The sequence below is a fragment of the Haliaeetus albicilla genome, chromosome 5, assembly GCF_947461875.1.
Source record: "Haliaeetus albicilla chromosome 5, bHalAlb1.1, whole genome shotgun sequence".
Classification (NCBI taxonomy): Eukaryota; Metazoa; Chordata; class Aves; order Accipitriformes; family Accipitridae; genus Haliaeetus; species Haliaeetus albicilla.
In genome coordinates this window covers 49,477,810-49,491,340 of record NC_091487.1, presented here as the reverse complement: position 1 = coordinate 49,491,340, position 13,531 = coordinate 49,477,810, and the positions used below count along the sequence as shown (strand labels likewise).

General features: G+C 43.5%; 1 long non-coding RNA gene across 1 annotated transcript; it reads left to right on the top strand.

The window, feature by feature from the left end:
• The first annotated feature begins 5,915 nt into the window (after positions 1-5,915).
• On the top strand, positions 5,916-13,423 carry LOC138685337 (uncharacterized). The gene is made up of 4 exons (XR_011324570.1): positions 5,916-6,102; positions 7,128-7,297; positions 7,887-7,993; positions 12,748-13,423. It is a non-coding gene; the product is annotated as an uncharacterized lncRNA (long non-coding RNA).
• The last annotated feature ends 108 nt before the right edge of the window (positions 13,424-13,531 follow it).

Below are 13,531 nucleotides of genomic sequence, written 5' to 3'. Positions count from 1 at the left end.
ACAAGCTGGCCTGAGGCAGCCATCACCCTCACATACATTTAGTCTTCTCTAAAGGGGGAATAATGCAATTTCCTTACTTGATGCCTATCGTAAACTAAGAGCACATTGTTTGCTGTGAGAGCTGCTTAATTTTATGCTTGCATTTCTATTCGCCTCAGAACAGCAGAAATTTAGATAATTACGTTAAGACTTCAGATTATGTTTATGTGAAAAGCAAATTGAATCCACCTAGCTCTCTGCTGGCCTCTTACCAATAGGATAAGAATGAAATATGAAATAGTACAAACTAATTACCTTTCTTTTAAGGAAAGCTCTTTGAGCAGATTATGCAAAATACATGCAAGGAGTCTTCATCCCCAGTGCAGGTCATCTATTTCATAGTAAATGTAGCACACTTAACAGAAAGTAATACCAACTTTCTCCAGAAGAAATACCTGTAACCATTGTGTATGCATTCATTGTATTTCACAGTTCCTGTTCCCAAAGGAGTGGTTTGGATGGAAACAGAATGAGCTTCATGTGAAAGCAGCAGAGCCCTGAAACTTGTATTTCTTTTGCCAGCATTGGGACTGTTTCAGTCAGAAGCAGGCTGGGATTTACGGCGAGTACTCTTGCAGCAGGAAGCACCGACCAGAACGACCCTTCAGCAGCGTTCATACATATATATGAACAAATAGGGTGAGTGTGCCCGGGTGCTAGCTGGTCTCTGAGCTCTGCGCGGGTGGCATGAGGAAGGAGTGTGAGCCCACCTTCGCAGTGCAGGACAAGGGTGTGGGACAACGGTTAGCGTGGCCAAGGCAGAAATTCCTCTGTTGACTTGCCCTGGGCCATACAGGACCCTAGTAGTAGGTAGAAAAATCATAGAATCCTAGAATAGTTTGGGTTAAAAGGGACCTTAGAGACCATCTAGTTCCAACCCCCCTGCCATGGGCAGGGACACCTTCTACTAGACCAGGTTGCTCCAAGCCCCATCCAACCTGGCCTTGAACACTGCCAGGGATGGGGCATCCACAGCCTCTCTGGACAACCTCTTCCAGTGCCTCACCACCCTCACAGTAAAAAAACTTCTTCCTTACATCTAATCTAAATTTACCCTCTTTCAGTTTAAAACCCTTCTCCTCTCACTACCTGCCCTTGTAAAAAGTCCCTCTCTAGCTTTCTTTTAGGCCCCCTTTACATACTGAAAGGCCGCAATAAGGTCTCTCCAGAGCCTTCTCTTCTCCAGGCTGAAGCCCAACTCTCTCAGCCTGTCTTCATAGGAGAGGTGCTCCTCTGATCATCTTCGTGGCCCTACTCTGGACTCGCTCCAACCAGTCTATGTCCTTCTTATGCTGGGGGGCCCAGAGCTGAACACAGTACTCCAGATGGGGTCTGATAAAAGCAGAGTAGAGGGGGAGAATCACACTTCTTTTGATGCAGCCCAGGATGCGATTGGCTTTCTCGGCTTTGAGTGCACACTGCTGCCTCATATTCAGTTTTTCATCCACCAATACTCCCAAGTCTTTCTCCACAGAGCTGCTCTCAATCCACTCATCGCCCAGCCTGTATCTTTGTTTGGGATTGCCCCAATGCAGGTGCAGGACCTTGCACTTGGCCTTGTTGAACTTCATGAGGTTCACATGGGCCTACCTCTCAAACCTGTCAAGGACCCTCTGGATGGCATCCCTTCACTCTGAAGCATCAACCACACCACTCAGCTTGGTGGTGTCCATGTCCCCGACAAAGATGTTAAATAATACTGGTCCCAATACCAACCCCTGAGAGACACCACTCATCACTGGTCTCCACCCAGACATCAAGCTGTTGACCACAACTCTTTGAGTGTGACCATCCAGCCAATTCCTTACCCACCAAGTGGTCCACCTGTCAAATCCATGTCTTTCCATTTTAGAGACAAGGGTGTTGTGTGGGATGGTATCAAGTGCTTTGCACAAGTCCACATAGATGACGTCAGTTGCTCTTCCCTTATCCCACAAGGCTCAGGAGAGCTATACTTTCACTAAGAAAGCCCAAAGCCAGATTTGGCCAAAACTTAAATATTTCATTTCATTTTAGTCTCTGACAGCCTTTGATGTCCACATTGCTATTCTCCTAAAGGAGTCAGCACAAGTTCCCTCCTGATTAAGAAATGGAACAGACTGGAAACAACAAGGTACACCAAGATAAAAGCGTTAAGTGTATTTTCAGAGCTGTGGGGACCCTAACTCTGTAATGGTGACAGGCATGGAGCAGTAAGCATGAGACAGGTGCTGTTTGGAGTTGAAAACAAACAAAAACATTTTCCATACGTCTTTCTGCGGTGCTGCAGGCAGCACTGTCCTGGGTCACACAGCTGTGCCATGCTGTGCCCAGCAGCTCTGCTTCTGCAAGGGATGCAGAGCAGTGGCTGCGACGCTGTGAGCACGTGAGGTGCGAACTGAGCTGTGGCGTGGCAGGAGGGAGCTGTCAGTGGTGTGATTCTCATGCTCAGCACATGAGATTTGGCAGGTCTGGTTCGGAGGAGGGAAGGGTAACAACAGGAGTGGGTGTTGTGGGCAACTGGTGGCAGGCCACCGCACTGGGCAAGGGGGATAGAGGCAGCTGACAGGGGTAGGAACTGTACTCTGCATTGGCTGCTTACTTCTGAAAGCATAAAGTTTTTGTGCTTATATAACTAAGTACCCCAATGATTCTTATTAATTTAATTTAATTGATTTTTTTAAAAAAATCAGAACATTTTATGGCTATGGTGATTTACGGTCTTTTCCTCTCAGTAAACTGCAGAATGGATCTTGCAAAAACCCCAGCCTCTTAGGACATACTGTATTTAATGCTGGCATCCAAGATATGTAGTTTGATGTGTTATCTGAATCTTTTGCCATGCCAAGAAGAGCACCCAAGCTTTGGTGTGCTTGTTGTTTTGTTTCCTACTGATTGGTACATCCGGCAAACAATCCGACTTCGTTCCTTGTCCCCACAATGACAGCATTGTACAATGCCACAGATCAGCATCAACTGATGCGTGGTGCCTCATGGTACCAGAGACTGAATCGAAGGGCTACTGAGGAGTGTCACAGCCTTAAAAAATGTTGTGGCTGAATCTAGAATTTGTTTTGTTTTGTTTTGCTAGCTGTTGTTTAAACCAGGCTCCCCAGTATTTCTCTGTTAAAAATATCTTCTTCTGATGTGGTTATAAAATTCTTAGTTGAGGGTTAAACCCAATGACCGCGAGTCTAACATGAACCCTAGGAAGTCATTCCTTGGATTATAGTTACTGATGTTGCCCTATCATTGGGGTACTTGGTTGCTTTTACCCAGGTTGTGGCTGTGCATCCTCATTGTGACAGATTGTATTAGCAGAAGAGCCATTACCTGGGGAACAGGAGCTCAGGGAAGACAACTGCAGACATGGTTTTATTGTTAGAGTGTTCCTCTGGCAACTATATGTTTGCTGAGGATTTGTGTCAGCTCAGGAGGAGAATTTATGCATGCAACAGAAAGGCTGGACATTGGTGGCTGACTTTATAGTTTCAGTGTATCCACATACTGTAAAAACCTGTGATTACAAAAGGCAATGTAAATACAGTGGTGTAAACCATGCCTTAAAGGATTCTCCACTTTCGCCTGTAACTCTTCATGCCACTGCTACATGGCAGCATTGCTGCCTGAATCCTCATGTTGTGGTATCTTGCTAATATACAGTGATGTAACGTTATGCAACTTCATTATGCAGTGACACAAATACCACTGAGCTGAAGCACTACTTTCAGGAAAAATTGCTTCCACCAGTAAAAATACTGCTTAAATCAACACAAACACAGGTTTTTGGTAGGAAGGTGGCCTTGTGTCACCAACTGTTCTCAATCAGCATGTCTGGAAATGAAGCAGAATGAATTCTCCTATCTTCAGATTCAAACTGTTGTAGTTTAGATAAGTATAGTTACTTTGTACCTCAAGGAGATGTGCCTAAAAGTAAGACCTCATATACCAATCTGGAAACAGCAGAACGATGTGTCAGTCTGTTATGCCTTTTCTCTGCGTTGTGGTTGTAATGTGTAGTGAAGTAAGGTAAATCTGGGACAGAGTATGACCATTACAGCAGTCCTGCCAGTGATACTTATGATGTGTCTCCACCAGTGTTTTAGTTCAGATCAGAAGTGTACTTCTGATGCAAATCTCCTGATCATCTCTATTGCCTGTGTTTCATTTTGCATCAGGGGCTGATTTTGGAGTGCAGGGACTAGATTCTGTTGAGTAAAATTAAACTGGAAAATGTTCTCCAGAAGCGCACCTAACGTGCTCAGACGCCAATAGACTTTCAGTCCAGGGGACCCAAATGAAGTTGGTTTGAATTGAAAAAAAACTGGAACATGCAGAGTGTGCACGTCAGATCCTCAGCATCAACTGTGTCTGTAGAGCATCTCCTCTACAGATTCTTGGTCTGCTTGACCTCACCATGCAGATCTAGCCTTACCTGATTTTTTTAAGAGGAGCTGAGAGGACCTACTGAAAATCAGGCTCCTAATTTTTTCTTTCATCTTTTCCATATATGAAACGGACCGAGTGAAATTTTTGCTTCTCCATAGACAATGATCATTAGTGAATTAGTGCTTACACAGTATCACTGTAAGTGACATGTCATTGCTGTAAATGTACTGATAATGGTGAGGAAAAGATGTTATTTTATTCTATAGCTTCTAAAATATTTCACAACTTACATAACTGGTAAACACTTCAGTTGTTGCTGAAAATGCAGCCACTTCTAGAGTGGAATGTGTCAGCTGAGTCAGCACACAAAATTACAACATAAATACAGGAAGAGGGGGGAAAAAGGGGGACTTGCATAAAGAATCCCATGTCCTAAGTAAAAATCAGCATATTGCAACCCAAATTGGATTTGGATTCGCATTTGCCTCTGCTTTTATGATAAGATTCAATGTGATTTTTAAGTACTTGGGATCCTCCCAGCTACATTTCATTGGCAAATATAGTCTGGAAATGTTCTACCTCAGTAAACTGAGGAAGGAGCAGAAATCCTAGAGAAAAATTATTTCTACAGTAGAGCAAAAAGCATACTCATAGCATCCTTGATATTTTTTCCTGTCTGCATTTCTAAAAGGAAAGGCATTTGAGATACTGGTTAATGTAAGGACTTTCATTGATAAGTAAGTGTTAAACAGTGTTAGGAGCAAGTGGGATGTTAATTGGTTACAGAAAAATATGCTGCATTTTCAACAGTTCACACTGGAACTTTTTTTCTTAAGCAGAAGCAAACAGGAAGCATAACTCTTTCAGTATCACCACCGATTCGGATTTGATTCAACTAAGAAAGAAAAGTCTGCAGCAAAAAAAAAACCCCAAAATTAAAAAACCCTCTTTCCTTCCTGGAACAGGAAATGTAAAAATAGGAATAGTCTACTTCCAAGTCCTGCTAAAAGAGGTGAAAATACCTCATTTCTTTGCCAAAAAAGGGCTCTACCTTGGTTTTGTAAAGGCAAGTATAATGACCTAACCAGTTTCGGATATGAATATGCAGCATATTAAAAAACACTAAAGTATGCAGAGATCCTAACTACCTTGATTTTCAAGACCACTATCACAAGTTCCGAAACAGTGTCAATCAATTCAATCAATCTGTGCACTATGAACCACTATCGATCCATAAAATATAAGAGTACAGGCAATGGAATGCTTGCTGACTTCTGACTGTTGGAAGCCATCGAGCAGGATCAGTACTCCAGTTAAAATGGCTGTGATTATAACATGTAATTTAATTTTCCTAAAATCACAGCTTTTTATTAACTAGATGTCAGGTGCTTTATTTACTGAGCTTCTAATTAACAAACACTAGTAGTATATAACATGTTCCAGAGAGTCCCCACTTTTTCTTTTTTTTTTTTTTTCCCCAGAAAACTATTTGGCTTGCTAATTACAAAAGGTTGATAACTGCATTTCTTATGGCACAGGTCTGGGCTTGGATATTGATTCTCAGTTAGAAACTTCCTGTCCCAACTCTCTCTTTCTCTTGGCCAGCTTAAAAGCCACAGTTTGAAAAATGGATGCCTTTGTTTTTCATACGTTGAAGAGAAGCTTCGTGTTCAGAAGACTCTCTAATCCAAACAGGTAAGCCTCCAGTACTGAGCAAAACACCAGAAATTTTGAAGTGGGAGCTTCAGAGTCTAAAAATCTCCTTCTGCTGGAGTCATGAGAATGGCTGTTTGGACAACTGTTCCCATTTCTCAAGATAAGGAGGCAGGAGAGGAGTTTTGAATTTTTTAGGTCTGACACGTGGTCAGTGACTTGACTAAAGAAGCAGTCACGTTTGGGGGGACTTGAACAGATGAACCTCACTCAAAATGCTGAAGCCAACTCTCCTCCCATCTAAAGCAGGGAGGTTTCTTCCACAGTACTTTCTTGGTCACATCCAGCAGCCTGCACTCACCTCCTTCTGCAAATACTATCTACATGATTAGCTGGAACTGAGTCAACACCTCCAGACTAGGGCACAGGATACAGGAGGATTTTATTACGAGTTGGGTTTCCTGGAGGGAAGTCCTGCTAGAGAAGAGGCTTGCATTCTCCCCAGTCTATTGTTCAGTCAGACTTGGACCCTGGCCTTTTCTGTTTATTTATTCAGACAGCCCATCTCCTTGCACTACAATCTGTATGTGTACAGTAAACACTGGAAGCTCATTGTAGTGGTAATAACACATTGCAGCTACAAGAATCCACAACTTCCTCGGTGAGCTGTTAATCTTGGTTCTTTCTGCCCTCTTTTCCCTGCTGCCAGGCTCATGCAAGAAGGTAGGTGCAGGCAGTCTGTATCCTGTGCATGCAGACTGTTATTCCCCTGAGCGCTGCTGCACACTGCAACTTTCATTAGATGAAAAAAATACCTTTATGTCAGCAAAATGTCTTTTTCAAGGGTAATGGACGTGACAGAAGATTTCATTGCTTAAACTTTATATATAGACTTTTTTGGGTTGATTTTACGACCACTGTGTGCAGAGAAGGGGATGATATGGAATCAGATTATGGCTAGTTAGAATTGACTTCATTGACTTTGCAGTTCAGGCTGTGGCTACGTATTTAGCAGCAACATAGCTTAACTCCTGTTAACCCAGTTATTTTTCTTCGCCTCCTCCCAGGAACGTGTGCCATCCTCGTGCCATGGAGTTGTCCCCAGCAAGACATCTGCCCTTTACAGACTTTGGAAAACATAGATGTGAAAATAAATTCAAACACATCTGCAATTGTAGAGAAGGAGTGATTGAAGTGCAGGGAGCACCTCCTGCTAGCTTTAACTTGGCTAATACAGGTAAAAATAGTGTTGGAGATGACCACCTTTCCATATGCTTTTCCTGTTCCTATGGTCCATCCAAAGCATCTACCTCTGGCTACTGGTGGAGATTGAAAACTGAGCTGAAGGGACCCATTCTGGCCATTAATATGTTACATTGTCTAGTAACCAAATGCAAGCCAGCTGGGGTCCCTGCTAGCCTGCCTGAGCTGAGATTTATGCAATCAGACAGGTTTCCTATTTCCAGTTGCTTATAACAATTGTACAATTAGACTAAGTAAGCATCTCTCAGTGGTAGAACTACTCATTTTTAAACAGGTTGATCATTCGTGGTGAAAATGGATCTGTCAGATGACATGTAGCTGCACTTTCTTTTGCCTCGCGCTTCCAAAATCCCCTGCCCGGGCCTGAACATCAACTCTCCCTCCCTGAGCAACCCCGTGTGCTAGGTGCAGCCTAATACAGAGTCCCCCAGCTGCAGGTGAACAGCACAGTCTGTTGCTCTTTGCATGTGTGCCTCATTTGGTAGACCGGGCCTGTGATGTAATGCAGTGTTGGCCCAGGCATTGCTTTACTGAGGTCTCATTAAAGCTATTTTTTTCCACAGTTCGGGACTGTGCCTTTCCTTAGCCATGACCTGGCAGATGCACTTTCTGTTGCAGAGGGAGGATGCGAGCGAGGACACCTGCCCAGGGCATGGTGCACATGGATCTGGTGAGTAATAACCCAGAGTAAATTACTATCTACTTGGAATGTTTTTGCTGTTTTGATTTCACATGTTTCAGCAAGGTGTGAAAACAGTGGGGAAAGGAGGGAGGGCGAGAGGGAGGGAAGGAGAAGAGGCAGCCTGTTTTATTTGTTGAATTTTTTTGGTTGCAAAGCCCAAGTGTTGGCCCTGTGTCTGTTCCAGTGAGATGGCACCACACATATACCCATACAAAATCTTGGATTTGCTTTATGAATGGCTGAAATACCCTTCTGCCAGGCAAGACTGGAAAGTTCCATGTAAAGAACGGTCTCTGTGGAGAGTTTTTGAAAATAAATCAAAAACCTGAGAGACTGAGAAAAATTCTGAGAATTGGAAATGTGTCAAACCAATTTGCCCAGTTTCATATTGGCACAGTTAGGATATGACTCTCTTCCACACAAACGCAGAGCCCTAGACACAGATTCCACAGCTGGTGTTCAAGCACCCATGTTAGCTCACTGGAGGAGAACGTGTCTGTACACACAGCCATTTGGCCACCATACAGTATGGCTCGTAAGCAATATGAACACGTACATATGGGATTCTCTAGTTAAATACATTTATTCAGGCAATCACAAGCTGAATTCCACAAGTGCACAGGCCCTACTGGCTTGCAAAGACTCATCCTATGCAAAAGATTGATACACAGTCTGCACCTTCATTTAAGCAGCACTTTTAGCATCTTATACCCTTCTTCCCACTTTATGGTGCCTTTGTGTTACAAAGGGTCTACCTGATAACAACAGATAATTTGGGATCAGAGGCATCTGATAACATGGAGGATCACTCCATAAAGCTGTTCTTCATTTTACCATCCACATAATTATCACAAGCTGTGCATATTCTGGATGTTTGCATCTCAGTCTTACTCTGTATATTCAAATGCAGTCCACCTTTCAAATGCCCCCATTTGTCCACCGAGCCTCTCTAGTTTAATCCTACAGTATAGTCTCACTGTATACAACACTTCTGTGCCAGAAGTCACAGACACTCCTATGCCAGATGACAGCATCTGTTCAAGGAGTTTAAATGGTCAAGAAAGAGGGATATAGTTACAGAGTTATAACTCACTAACTCTGCCGGTCCCTTTCTCTGTGCAGATAAACTCTGAATGGCTGAGGGTTTTCTTGTTCTCCCTGACACCCCCAGCATTCTCCCCCACAGCACAACCCCATTCCTGGACAGAGAAAATAAGATCCTTTAGCCACTAAAGGCATCTTCCAGTTTGGCTCAACCTCAGCACTGCTACATCTGGAAGAAATGACCTGGCATTTACCGTGGGAGTCAAGGGCGGATGAGTAAATAAGCACCAAGCTGTAAACCCATAAATTCAGACTATGGCACCCTGCTGCGTTCTGTTTTTCCTCCTTTTATCAAGGAAGGCAGGGTCACCCTTGGGAGGTGAGGCTAAGTTGTCAGCGACTGCGCCAAATCAGTGGCATATGCCACACAACAACAAATGAGAAACCTGCTCCGAGGAGAAAAGTCATGTCTGCTCCTCATCCCACCAACTGTGGGACAGCTGGGAGAGTTCAAGTCTCTCCCACATTCTTTCAGAATATAAATATAGGCAGAGCCACTGTGATGACTTCTGGTGCGACACATGATTTCTGCTTGGCCCCTCACTAAACTTTCTTGTGTTAGTCAGCTCAGGAGGGGAACATGTCCTGCTGCTGCATCTATGCAGATCTGTTGACTTCAGCTGGCTCCAAGAGCTGCATCAAAGTGATGGTGCTGAATGCATTTAGGTATTTTAAGGAGGAAAGCCTGTTTTTTTCTCAACTAAGAGAGCTCTACCCCTGGTAGTGGCTTTCACTGTGTAGGAGTGCTTCTGTCCTGCAGAGCATAGCATGGTCAGCAAGTGAGGTGTAGCAAGTGAAAAAAAGACAGACTGAAAACCAACAGATGAACCACAGCAAGTCAGCGATGAATAAAGGAAGGCACCTTAGAAACCTCCTGTAATTAGAACAGTGTGATTTGGCATCCTTTCACCAGTAAGAGTCATCTAACACCTAGTGATTCACTTGGTTTGCCAGAAGAAAGATGTCTTCTAGCCCGTGCATACTCTTTTGGGTGTGCGGCTTTGAAAGACAATATAACCCAAAGTTGTTGCCAGCAGACAGCTGATACATGAAATATCAGACCTCTTCCCAGCTGGTAACCGAGCCATTGGTCACCTTGCCAAAATTACCTACTGCGGTGACCTCTTTACTGGCACAGCCTACAGATCCTGAGTGATGTGAAAGTCAGCCCCATGGAGCAGGCTCACAACAAGGCAGCGCACGCAGCAGAGAAACTTGCAGTTCTGCTTTCGGGGCTTTCCTCACACCGAGGTTCTCCTGGGCTTTTAGGCTGGTGTCACTGTGTGATTCACACAACAGCGGGTCAAATTGCCTTTTTCCAATGCCTTCGACAGAACAGAGTCAGGCCAAGCTCCCCATGGGGAGTGAGGGTGGTGTCACTTTTGTAACCGTGTTTGTCTTCCCGATCCAATTTGCTGTGCAGTCACATAGATACTTGGTGGCACAAGGGAGGGACGGTGCTGGGCAGAGCTAATTGCCAAAGCCAGTGTGAGTGTGAGGTGGCCTTTTTCAGTGGCAATCACACCTAATTTTGGCAAAACTATGATGTGAGAAAATGCAGTAACACAAAGGCAGGCTGAAAGCTGTGATGCTTAAGTAGAGAAGGACGGGCCAAGATAGGGATGGGAAGTAAAAGGTATTGCTTTCAATATGAGAGGCAAAGGCAAGGACATTTGTAGCACTGTTCTGCATATTGATGAGTGAAAATTATATTTTTGAAAGCTGGAGAAAAAGATATCACAGTAATTTTAATAAGAAGTGACTAAAGTCAGGCTGAGATATATTGCTCTGTGGGTAAGGAAGGACGTTATTTGAAAGAAGACACACAGAAAGTATCTGCAAAATTTAGACATTGCCTGAATATGAGGACCTAGAGAAAGCAAGGTCTCAGTTAAAAACAATGCCCAAATAAATGTGTATAGGGGGTGTGTGTGTAATTTATAGTATAGAATAGTAGACTGGAGAAGGAAGAGATGGGACTGGAGTAGAGAGTACAACCATGCACTAGTAGTTAAACTATTTTTGTATATGTGAAATTACCTGGAGACAAGATGAAGGAGAAGTGACCAAAAGAAAAAGCCTTCCCTTAGGAAGCTGAAGGAGGATACAGTGATAAAGCAATTAAGGAGGTAGAAGGAAGCACAAGAAGACCATCAGGGAAAACAGAAGGCGAAAGGACATCCGTGTGCTTCAAAAATGGCTGACGCGCTAGAGAAGGTGGGAACTCCTCTGAGGATTGACAGAAACATGGTATTTAGAAAATGTGACGTACCACTCTGATGCCTAAGGTATAGAAACTAGATTGGAGAGGGTTTAGGATGGATGTATAGGATTCCAAGTAATGAATTTAAACATTTGGTTTACTGACCTTGGGGATGAAAGACAAGAGGGAGATGGAGCAGATGAGGATGCTGGAGAGACAAATCAAGTCAGGAATGGGATGGGAAGAATTAAAGCAGGAGGATGGAAAGAAGGGTCTGTTCTGCTTGCTTGTGTCCTTTGGAAATTTGATTTATGGTTTCTAGCAGAGGCCAATATAAGGAAGACTGGTTGCAACTGCCTTTGCATGGCTATGATTTGTGGTGTGACTGTAAACTATCACACACAAACATGCTTTAGTTCTTTTCTTCATTGAGATTTTCTCTCCCTGTGGGCTGTTTGTTTGTCTTCTCAGAGGTTTGCCACTGACGTGACAAACAGTGCTCTACAGAGGAGGAAGCTTTGGAAACACAGAAATTAGAGATGGAAAATTCCTTTGTAAAAGATCAACCAGCCCACTGTGCTTGGTAGGCTAAGGGATAAACACTAGCATTGTGCTTACTTAAAATACCGCAAGAAGTCTCCTGGAGCAACTGTTCCACCAGGCAGTGGATCTTGCAGCCAAGCTATTGTAACAGTACTCATCCTCATCCTTTTGCCTCATTTCATCCTACTTTCTCCTTCCTCACAATAATAATGCTCTCACTTCTGCAAACCTAAATAGTTGTTCTCCCACGTTGCCTACTTTTCATAGCTTTGTGTCCTGCACGCCATGCACAGCTGTACTTAGCTCTTTCAACTCTTATGACAGCGTCTCTAAATCAATCCTCATCACTTTTACTTTTTTAAAAAATTAATTCCTTTATGTTTGCTGATGTCTTTTTGATGAGATGATGTTCAGGACTGAATGCAGTATTCCAGGGGGTTTATGCTACAATACCACTAACAGAGGCCTTTGTTACAGTTTCTGTTTATGAACTCTACTATCCCATTGTTTTCTTGTTTCTCTTTTTTTTTCCCCCCTCCTGTCATCTCAAATTACAGGCATGTCTAATTTACTGTCTGCTCTCCTGCTATTTTAGGTCTCTTTCAGTGTTACAGCTTCTGAGAATCCTTCTTCCCAATGAATAGCTGTGACCTGAATTATTTTTCGCCAGATGTAGTATAGCTGCATTTTCCCCTGTGGAATTACATTTTGTTTCCTGAATATCATTTGTGCCAGAGCTTTGACTTGTGAAATTAATAGAATAATGTACCCTCAATCCCACAGCTTGGAGGTGTTACCCTCCCTTCCGCTCCCCTCCCCAAGCTTGAAACCATAGAAATGAACACTGAAAGACAACTGAAGAAAAAATTAAACTTTTTTGTTCTCTTTGCAGGAGTCGTTTAAGCTTCATAGCATCATCAATACATGGAATTTTCTCACTACAGCCCCAAAAGAAAGGTGGACCACATTGTTAAATAATTTGCACAATGCCACTGAGGACTACCAGACTAGTCTTCCTCACTGTCTGAGCTGGGAGAGGAGGTTGCAGCTCCCAGCTTATCCCCAGCTCTCTGCCCCACACTCCTTGCTAGAATCTGCAAGGTAACTGCAAGTGTAGCTACTGCCAAATCCTCTGCTGTCAACATCATCCACTTTAGTTGAAGTCAAATTTTTCTCGCTTGCTTGTGTGCCCTCTCTCTCTCTTTTTCATTGGACAGCTGGAGCGAATACATGCTCTCCCAGCAGAGGGAAAGGGAAAGAGATCTTTGGTGGATAGGATAAGAATAAACTGAAGGACGGTGACCTCTTCACCTAGTTCAGCTGCAACCCTCAGCTCTGAAAATTAGTGCCAGAATTAGGAATGCTCTTCAGAAATGATGACTCTCCTCATTGGCCTCCTCAGAGACCACACTTGTGGGTCTTTTCCTAGAACTCATTTCTGGGAAGCGCGTGATGCTGAAGACCTGTTGGATCACACAGCCAAAGCAAAGGCGGTATGTTGTGGATTCATCCCATCATCAAGTGCATTATAAAGCAAACCAATAAAAGGTCACATCTGTTAGTCACAACTCTTGTGGTTTGGCTCTTATTGAACACCAGGCTGTGTGAGAGCAGGACGTGTGTGTGCTCAGGGCTGTCTTGCTATAGAGTGTGCTGCAGAGAGGATGTGTGGTGTT